Source organism: Lygodium microphyllum, chromosome 2, assembly GCF_053477565.2.
Source record: "Lygodium microphyllum isolate KBCC chromosome 2, Lygodium_microphyllum_v1.1.10, whole genome shotgun sequence".
Classification (NCBI taxonomy): domain Eukaryota; kingdom Viridiplantae; phylum Streptophyta; class Polypodiopsida; order Schizaeales; family Lygodiaceae; genus Lygodium; species Lygodium microphyllum.
Window position 1 is genome coordinate 103,408,460 of NC_141136.1, and position 10,482 is coordinate 103,418,941.

Genomic DNA, 10,482 nt, shown 5'->3' on the forward strand with positions numbered 1-10,482 from the left:
GTAGTAATACACGGGCGGCTAGGCAGAGATGCCTTTACCCCCAACAACCTCCCACTTAAAGGCGAATTTGCCCTAGTGATGAGTGAAAAGAAAAAGAAAAAGGATAGTACAACATGTACTCATGTACAACAGGATGAGGAAAGACGTCATCTCATCCCACGCCCATCAACCTCCTGAGGAGGGCAAAGCGCTCTGTAGAGAGGCTTTTCATGAGCAGATCTGCAAGATTCTAGTCAGCCGAGATCTTGACAAGATCAATAGACTTGTCCTCAACGACTCCACATATGAAGTGATACCTCACCTCAATGTGTTTCGTCTTCCCATGGAAGACCGGATTCTTGGCTAACTAAATAGCACTCATAGAATCCGAATGTAGTGTAGAGATAGCATCAATACCAAGGTCAGCAACTAAACGACCCAACCAAATGGCCTTCTTGCAAGCCTCAATGGCTGCAACATACTCGGCCTCTGTAGTAGAAAGGGCTGTGCATTTCTACACCTTGGACATCCAAGAAACAACACCTCCAGCATAGGTGAATACATAGCCGGAAGTGGACTTCCTACTATCTGCATGTCGTCCTCCATAATCATAGTCAGTGTACCCCACAACTCATGTATCCTAGCTGCCATAGCATATGCACATACCTGGAGTGCCCTTCATGTACCTCATGATACCCTTCACGGCATCCCAATGCTTCTTGCCAGGTGTAGCCATATAGCGTGCCACAACACCAACTGTAAAGGCAATATCTAGACAAGTGGCTATCATGGCATACATAAGACTGCCCACTGTGAATGCATAGGGAATCTTGGCCATCTCGGCCCTCTGCTCATCTATCTATGGACAATCAGCCTGTGATACCTTCACATAAGAAGGCAATGGACAGCCAATAGGCTTTACGTCCTACATGTGGAAGCGCTCAGAGACTTTATGAATGTACTCCCTATGTGACAAGTAGAGGAGCCCATAATGCCTATCGCGTCTAATGCGCATACCAAGTATGTGAGCGGCGTGTCCCAGATCTTTCATCTCAAAGCTCTTCTTGAGCTGAGCCTTAAGAGCATCTAGTTCATCATGAGCTTTCCCTGCTATCAACATATCAACCACATAGAGTACCAAAATCAATAAAGAACCATCACGGGCTTTCTTCGTGTAAAGACACGGATCCATAGCACTTCGGCTATAGCCCTGCCACTGCATAAAGGCATCAAACTTATGATACCACTCCCTAGGTGCTTGTTTTAAGCCATAAAGACTTTTCTTCAATTTCCACACTAGGTGTTGCTTGCCAGGTTCTGTAAAGCCCTTAGGCTGCTCCATATAAATCTCATCATGCAAGTCCCCATGTAAGAAAGTCGTCTTGATATCCATCTGGTATAAATCCAAGTCAAGCTGAGCAACCAGAGCCAAGACTAAGCGCAGGGTGGCCATCTTAACCACCGGAGAAAAGATCTCGTTAAAGTCCACACCATACTCTTGCTTAAAACCCTTTGCTACCAATCTAGCCTTGTATGCCGGCTTGGGGTGTCCAGGGGTACTTTTTAGCTTGTACACCCACTTGCATGGCATAGCCTTCTTGCTCGTAGGCAAGGAAACCAAATCCCAAGTGTCATTCTTATGCAAGGAGTCTATCTCAAACTGCATAGCCCTTTCCCAGGAGTGACTGTCACCCCTGCGCATAGCCTCATCATTGGTGAAAGGCTCTCCTGTATCTATAACCAAGACATAATGCATCGAAGGCTGAAATCTATCAGGTGGACATCTGTCTCTAGTAGACCGTCTCACGCAGGCTCTGCTGCCTGCCCAATTGCCTGTCCAACACCTTGACCATGAGTATCTGCTGCAGCTGTAGGCTGTCCAACTGGCTGTGTGGGAGCTCTCGGCTCCTCCTAAAATATAACCCTGCGGATCTCAACAACTCTCTCAGGTTGCCTATGAATTTTGTCTTCATGGAAGACTACATCATGACTGCGGATGACTTTCTTCGCCTGCAGATCCCAGAGACAGTAACCCATCTCGCCTGCATCCCCATAACCAAGGAAAATGCATTTGACACTCTTGGGATCCAGCTAACTTCTCTTGTCCCTGAGCACATGGTAAAATGCCTCACATCCAAGGCCTCGGAGATGCGCATAAGAGGGAGGTTTTCCAATCCATACCTCCTCTGCAACCTGGAAATCCAAACCACTAGAGGGTGATTTGTTTATGACATGCATAGCTGTACTAACTGCCTCAACCCAAAAGCTCTGTGGCAGGCTTGCATGGCTAAGCACACTGCATACACGCTCCTAGATGGTTCTATTCATCCGCTCAGCCAAACCATTCTGGGGGGGGTGTAGGGGGCGGTCAACTGACGCTTGATACTCCTCTCATCACATAACTGCTCAAAAGCACGTGAGACATACTCACCCCCATTATCAGTCCTTAGGCATTTTAGCCTATACCCAGACTGGTTCTCAACCAATGCAAGCCATCTCTGAAACACAGCCATGACATCGGATTTCAACTTAATGGGATAAGCCCAAACTTTCCGTGAAAAATCATCTATGAACGTAACAAAATACTTTGCGCCACGCATAGACTGACAAGGCATGGGCCCACAAACATCCGAATGTACCAATGCCAAGGGCTCACTCATGCGTGGCCTACCAGACTTCTTATGCGTAGACCTAGTCTGCCTACCATAAAGACAATGCTCACATGAATCAAAACATGTATAATCAAGGGGGGGTAAGTACTGCAAACCTGAAAGTATTTTCATTCCCTTCAAAGACATATGGCCCAAACAGGCATGCCAAAGAGATACATGTGGGATAGAACCCACATAAAAAACATGATCAAGGGAAGAAGTTGATATAATCGAGGGGTAGAGACTACTAGCCTTGGCACCTCTTGCAATCACAAGTTTGCCACGAGTGATCTTCCATGCAGAGTCTCCAAAACATACATGATATCCTGCATCATCAAGCTGTCCAGCTGACATGAGACTGCATGTCAAAGTAGGTACATGATGTACATCCTGCATAACAAAACTGCTGCCAGAAGGAAATTGCAGCCTAACATCACCAATGCCCACAATATCAAGAGAGTTGTCATCACCCAAGTGCTCAGAACCCGAAACAGTACGATATGAATGAAACCACTCTCGGCAAGGTGTCACATGAAAGGACACACCTGAGTCCAAGAGCCAACACTGTGCATACATAGAGTGTATCTCTGTCATCTGCGAAGCACTAAAAGAAGCTACTAAGATATAATCATCATCATCAACATTCTCAGACTGCATAACATTGATCTCTTCAATTTTAACACTGGACTTTGAAGGTACTATGCTGCGATCAAAAGACTTATCCTGCACTTTGTCTTTCCCTTATCTTTGCATCTTTCATTGTGCAATTCATGGCATTGTGGCCTAATATGGCCCTTTTTCCCACAATGGTGACAAGTAACATCTGCATTCATGCCACGGGATTTGCTACGTGACTTCCCACAAGACTTGGACTGAGATTTTTGAGAATCCCGTCCACGGCCACTACCACTGCCATGCTTTCCATATCCATCATTCTTGCCTCTAACTGTCATAGCATGAGACACACGAGAGGCATCCAAATTCTTACGGTTAACCTCTTCCTGCAAAAGAGCACTCTCAATATCAGATAATTTCAAGGTAGCAGTAGATGCACATAATGCAGTGCGGAATACATCCCATGACTCATTAAGAGTACCAAGCAAGAAAAGAGGAGTGACATCCTTCGCAAAGGTGATGTCTTGTGAAGTTAAGTTCTTGAGTATAGCATGGAACTGGCTCAAGTGAGCAGACATAGTCACATTCTCCTTCATCCGCAGATCCATAAGCTACTTCAGCCACCAATACATCTGACTCGCTAGACTTTTCTTGTCATAGAGATTTTTTATCTTTTCCGACAACTACCATGCACTCTGTTCTTCCTCAAAGGCATTATAGTGAACCTGTTCTGTGAGAGAAAATACAATAGTGGACTTGCATAACTCATCAAGCTCAAGCCATTCCTCATCTAGCATAGTTGCAGGCAGATGCCCGCTTAACCTCAAAGGTTTGATTTGCGATTTTTGCACCAACACCTGCCAAATCTGGCTCTTTCAATAAGAGTAATTCGTACCATCAAGCTTAGTGATGTTGAAAATAGCATGATCAGTGGACAAACTCGCCATTATGCAGGCTGGAAGACTGTAGACAGTTCAAAACTGCTTGCTGTTTACTGCAGAAAATCACTAAAATCGAGGAAAAATGGCAAAGAAAGTGGAACTAAAGCTGTTGCCCACCAAGTACTAGTGAAAGTACATCATTTCAAAGTGTCTCAACATGAAAAATCCATGTCAGTCCATACATATATGGTTGCTATAATAAATTTCAGATTTCAATAAAAGAGAGCTAACAGTGCCAAAATCGGATCCCAAGGCAATCAGATACTGCCAAGACCAAAGCCAACATCATGCGGGCATAGCATAAGCATATGACGGTGGATAAGCATGAATCCAACACCCAAGTATATCATACAGACATCTGCCAGTGTGAGTAGGCACACCCCCCAGGCAACGAGGCACAGTGTTCCTGCCACTACCAAAACTTGACACAAGTAGGTGTCAGTTCACAAAGATACGGATCCAAAACTGAGACTTAGCTCATAAGCATACAATGAACCAAGACATATGATGTATCATTCCAAAAGGTAAGAAGTCCCAAAGTCTCAAGTGTCTATAACTGCTCAATAGCATGTAACGACTCAATGCATAAAAGTACCACCTGCTCAATGTCTGATAAGCATTCAAGAATGCTCCCACTGGCACAAAAGCCGTATGTACGAGCTCAAGAGCTCAAGCCAAGGCAAGACACAGTGCCAATGACATAAGTCCAAGACAATACATCAATAGTACATCCCGAACATGTAGGCGGTAGAGCATCTGTATGTAGCATCCATCAAGCACATCCCAAGATACAACTCTGGCAAGCAAATAAATAGCTCAAGTAAGCTTCGAGAATCCAAGGTCAAGCCAAGACCGAGCTCCAGTAGCAATAGGCTCCAAACAATGTAACTAGCATGTAGTAATGGCATAGGCTAAGCATGTCAAGACCGGTTAGACATAAGCAACATACATGCCATAAGTACATCCAAGACGGAGCATCCAAATGCTTTGTAAAGCGAGCTCAAGCTCAACCAATGATCCCAAATCAAAACCAAGCTCTATGTTGAGCCCCAAGTGTCAATACATCACCATATATGCCCGAAACATAGCCCGAAAAGCATAGGCATAAGTATACATGAGTAAAATGACTTCACCCCAACTGTGTACAGTAGTGATTTATTGTTCAAAACTGAGAATTTCAGCACCAAAATCAGCTCTCCAAATGGTTTCCAAACAATAGGCATACATTCCCCTAACATCCAAGTATCAAAGGGGACCAACTGGGCATCAAATGACAATACCAAACAAGCTGTAGCATCAAATGTCAATGTAACACTGTCATAAACTGCCTGTGGACTATTATGATAGTCCCAAAATAGTGTTAAATCGGTCCAAATGCTATGCCAACACATCAACCATTAAAACCAAGCATCAAAGCATGTTCATATGCCCGAAATGGAGCCTTTCCAAGTGCCAATGGAGGGGGAGAGTTGCTGTTGTGACTGTCAATGCTGAAGACACATATGGGAGCATTGCGTGATTCCGCCAACTCTAAATGCTGGTCTTGGGGCTACAAAAAATGGTGGCCAAGCTTCGGAGGGGTCTGGTTAAAGCCAAGGAAGGCCTCAAACAAGCTCCAACAAGTCTTGTTCAAAGGCAAGTGAGATATGAAGCAAGGGAGCTTCAATGGTGGCTGCCCCAATCTTGTTTACAGCTTGTGAGACCTGAGAACTGAAGTAAACCCTAAAGAAAATGATCAAATACCTCTAATGTAATGCCGTGAAGGTGGCCAACAATGCCGGGAAGGTGCTTGGAAAGCTGGGGAGTGACGGGGGCTCGAAGGAGTTAGATATGGCTGCCGAGAAGGAGACCCAATGCGAGTGGGGAGTCGATAGGAAGTTGAGAATGCGACGAACCAAGCTCAAGAGTCGAAAAGCAAAGCTCTAATACCAGTTGAAAGGAATAGAAGGATCAAAGCTTGGACTCGAGAGCTATGGCGGGAGAGCAAGAGCAAGAAAGAGAGAGACAAGAAATGGGAACTCCAACAGTCACAATGTGTGACTGGGCCTTTCTTTATTTAAACTGTCACTAAAAAAATAAAGAATAAAGTGACGGTGACGGGCGCCCACCACCTGCAATAGTGTGCAGTGGCGGTGACTGTCAGTGTAGTAATACACGAGCGGCTAGGCAGAGGCACCTTTACCCCCAACAGGTTAACCCTAGTTTAACATATCCTATGGGGTTAAGAGATACAAGTATATATGTGTAAAAGTAAAGAGGACTTCACCATTATTATTATGTGTAATCATTGTATTTATTTATTTAATCTTCACCATTTTTAAAGACCTTTCCTCTAACATCCTTATCCTCCTTTTTATCTTTTTACTCTTGCTTCCATTTGTAATAGTCCTCTTTCCTCTAACATCCTTATCCTCCTTTTTATCTTTTTACTCTTGCTTCCATTTGTAATAGTCCTTCTTGATATGACCCATTTTACCATAATGGAAGCAATCAATGTCTTTTTTGGATTTGGATATACTATAGGACCACCCATTGTCTTGGTTCTTGCCTTCATATTGTTTTCTACCTCTTTCTTCAAATGAGTTGCAAATGCATGACCATTTCTGTCTTGGTCCATGGATTTTTTGTGTATCTCTTCAATTAATGAACTACCCATAACATTATTAAATTTCAAGCCATCATTTGGAGTTGAATTATTGCTAGCTGTCCTAAAGGTATTCCATGATGTATGCAATGATAACAATAAAAAGGCAGCTTAACCTTATCTTCAAACTTCAACTTTTGAGTAAATATGATATTAAATTCATTGAGATGGAGATGATTGTACTGCCCTCCTTTGTCTATAACTCAAATAACTTTTCATGAGATATACCTTATAAGAGGCAGTTTTCTTCTCATAAGTATCACATAGCTTTTTCTATAAGTTATATGTAGTAGTCTCATTTACAACTATAAAATGCACACATTCTCCCAAGTGTAGCCTGATAGTGGATTTGGCCAATAGATTAAGCTCCAACCACTCATCTTCATTATGGGGCTCACTATTTCTTTTGAATAAGGATCTATTGAATGCACTCCTTCCACTAACTAAAGTTAGCACCATCAAACTTCCTAATGTTATACAATTCCTTGTCCATTTTCTAGACGATAAAGCCAGTTGTGTAAAATGACAACTAATTATCAAGGAATAACAACTAGAAAGTCAACAAATTGCACCACAAAACTCATAGAATTTTTGTAACACTTGCTCCATATAAGTAGAATCAAGAGAAGATACAAAATGAATCATTGCTTAGTAATTATTGCATATAGTCAAAATGGTGCATCATTGCATCAATATTTCCTCACAGATATAACAACATAATAACATCAAGCTATTCAATAGACTAATCTCCAAAAGCCACTACAATACATCAAAGAGTAGTATTCTTACTCATTCATGAGAATATATATATATAAATAATATGATAGTATATATAGCTTGAGAATCGCTATAAGTTATATAAGAAAGTTTCTACTTTAGTAATACTTGTTATATACAATAACAACCAATAACAAACTTCAAAACTATAACATTTGTAATATGTAACTTGTGTCAAATAGCTTGCAACTTGAAACTACTTGTTTCTAACAATCTATTGTTGGTTACCAATGCTTGATAATCTATAGAATATCTCTATGGTGAACACTATTAGCTTTGACCTATTTTTCAGGTTTTAAATAACATGTGTAGAAATGCAAAAAAGGATGAAACAACTTGTACAACACTAGATAGAGGTCAAACTATTATCATATTTAAAAAAAGAACAAGAATGAGCCCCTTATTCCTTGAGAATTTGTCAAGCTCTTTATGCACATTGAAACTCATCCAAAATGGATATCATGAAGATTTATGCTCTAGTGAGATTGGCAAGAGAGGATCTTAACCACTTTTATGCCAGTTAATGAAACGGCAAGGAGAATAAAGATTGGAGGGAGAGAGAGAGAGAGAGAGAGAGAGAGAGAGAGAGAGAGAGAGAGAGAGAGAGAGAGAGAGAGAGAGAGAGAGAGAGAGAGAGAGAGTGTGTGTGTGTGTGTGTGTGTGTTATATTTGTGAGACCTCTAATAACTCTATTGTGAGCAGTTGTAGCTTTTCCAAGCTCCAAATGTTAAACTTGATGGAATGCTTGTTTATTCAAGCGCTTCAAGTGACATGGCTATGGCTACCTCTCACATAAGCACTACATGCTCTCTTGAATGACATAGCAAACTCTTAGATTTACCTCTTTGTTATAGTTAATCTACAAAGACTTATTGATAGCTCCACGATTCAGGCAATGCTCCTCAAGGAAGCTCCAAATCTATGGCATCAATCACCTCACATGCTTCTCAAAGAAGCTGGAGGAGCAAAAGGAAGAGCTTCAGCCACACCAATATCTCACTCTACCTTACACTTTCCTTTCTCTCACACATACAAATAAGAAACAAGAAGAAAGCTCCATAAGATTGCACACCATAAGAATAAGATTATCCTTTCATTTTTTTAGCTTTATACATGGCCTTAATTTTTTGGATACCCTACTGTCTTTTTTTTACCATTATTCTCTCATTTGTGCATACTCTTCTATTTTACAAGTCTTTTTCACTTTTGTCAGCCAAAATTCTATGCACATGCTTTCCTCAAATCATACGATAATTTGTCTAGCTCTCCCTCAAAATAAATTACTACATAAATTTTTGGAAAGAAGTACAAGTGCTTGAGAGACACCCTTATATGTCTGCTTTCCTTTTTTGTTTTTAATCGATATTGTTGTGAAAGGTTGGTCAATTAGATTTTCAAGTCATAACCCTGTAGTAGAAAAGGATGTGCACTCCTAAAGGGTATGTGCTTACATTCTTGTGTTGTAATTGCAAATGGGAGATGTAAACCCCAATTAATCTTAGAGTGTTGTTTTGTCATGAATCACGTAGCAGGGAAACTTGCTTGAGCTGCTATACCAAACACACACCATACACACAAGAGGCAGCTCACTCAAGAACACAAGAAAAGATATGGAGACCAAAATATTTTCTTGCTTGTTTCTTCTTCTTCTTTCACACACAATTCAATACACACAAAGTATAGATAAGATGCAATATAATTGAAAGTGCCCTATTAGGTTAAGCAGTACATAACTGACTACACTAATCGATTAGCACTATAACTATATCAGCGGTTGTAGGTAGGTCCAATAACCAAATATAATAAGTGATAAGTCAACGCCATGTAAGAGTCATAATGACCATTGACGTGTTTAGTGTAGACACGGGGATCCATCCAGCCATGCGGTTCATCATTAATATCCACACGTGTTGAGCTTGCTATCTCAAGACTTCCCTTCAAGCTCAACTATATCTCTACAAATCCAAGTAAACTTTGAAATTTTCAAAGCTTCTTTGCACCCAATGCCTTTGTGAAAATGTCAGCTATCCAATACTATGTACTGACATATACCAAGTCAATCTCTCTTACTAGCGCTTTCTCTCTTACAAAATAGTAGTGCACCTCAATGTGTTTTATCCTAGCATGGAACATTGGGTTCCTAGCTAACTGTATATTACTCATGTTATCACAATGAATGACAAATGGACCGTCTCCCTGCACATCTAAATCACCAATAACTTTTGTAGCCATACCACCTTACATGTTGCCATAGCAGCACCTTTGTACTTAGCCTCTATACTCAATAAAGCAAATGTAGGTTGTTTTTTGCTGCTCCACATAATTGCTGCAATGTTAGGGGAAAACATGAATTCATTGGTAGATCTTTTGTCAGACATGCTATCAGCCCAATTTGCATGTGTGTATCCAAACACTTGTATATCCATATCTGCCTCATAAAAAAGTCCATAATGCAAAGTGGACTTCACATACCTTAATATGTTTTTAACTACATCCAAATAAGGCTTTTTAGGCATCTCTCTAAATCGATTGATAAGGGCAACAACATAGCTCAAGTTTGGCCTTGTGATAATTATGTAAATCAAACTTCCTATTATCCTCCTGAACATAGTAGGGTCTTTCCATCTCATTGCCCATATTAGTACTCAACTTCACATTTTGCTCCAATGGCACTGCAAGAGGCTTACATGCTATCATACTATACTGGGATAACATATCCAAGCCACACTGCCTTTGGGATAGCCATATATCATCATCACAACATGGAAAATGGTAAGGAATCAACAAAGCATGCGACGATCCATTTTTGGTGCAACTCTATGGGTCCCCTACCCTTTCTCTATGTGAAAAGAGTCTCTTAAAGTAGCACAAATCT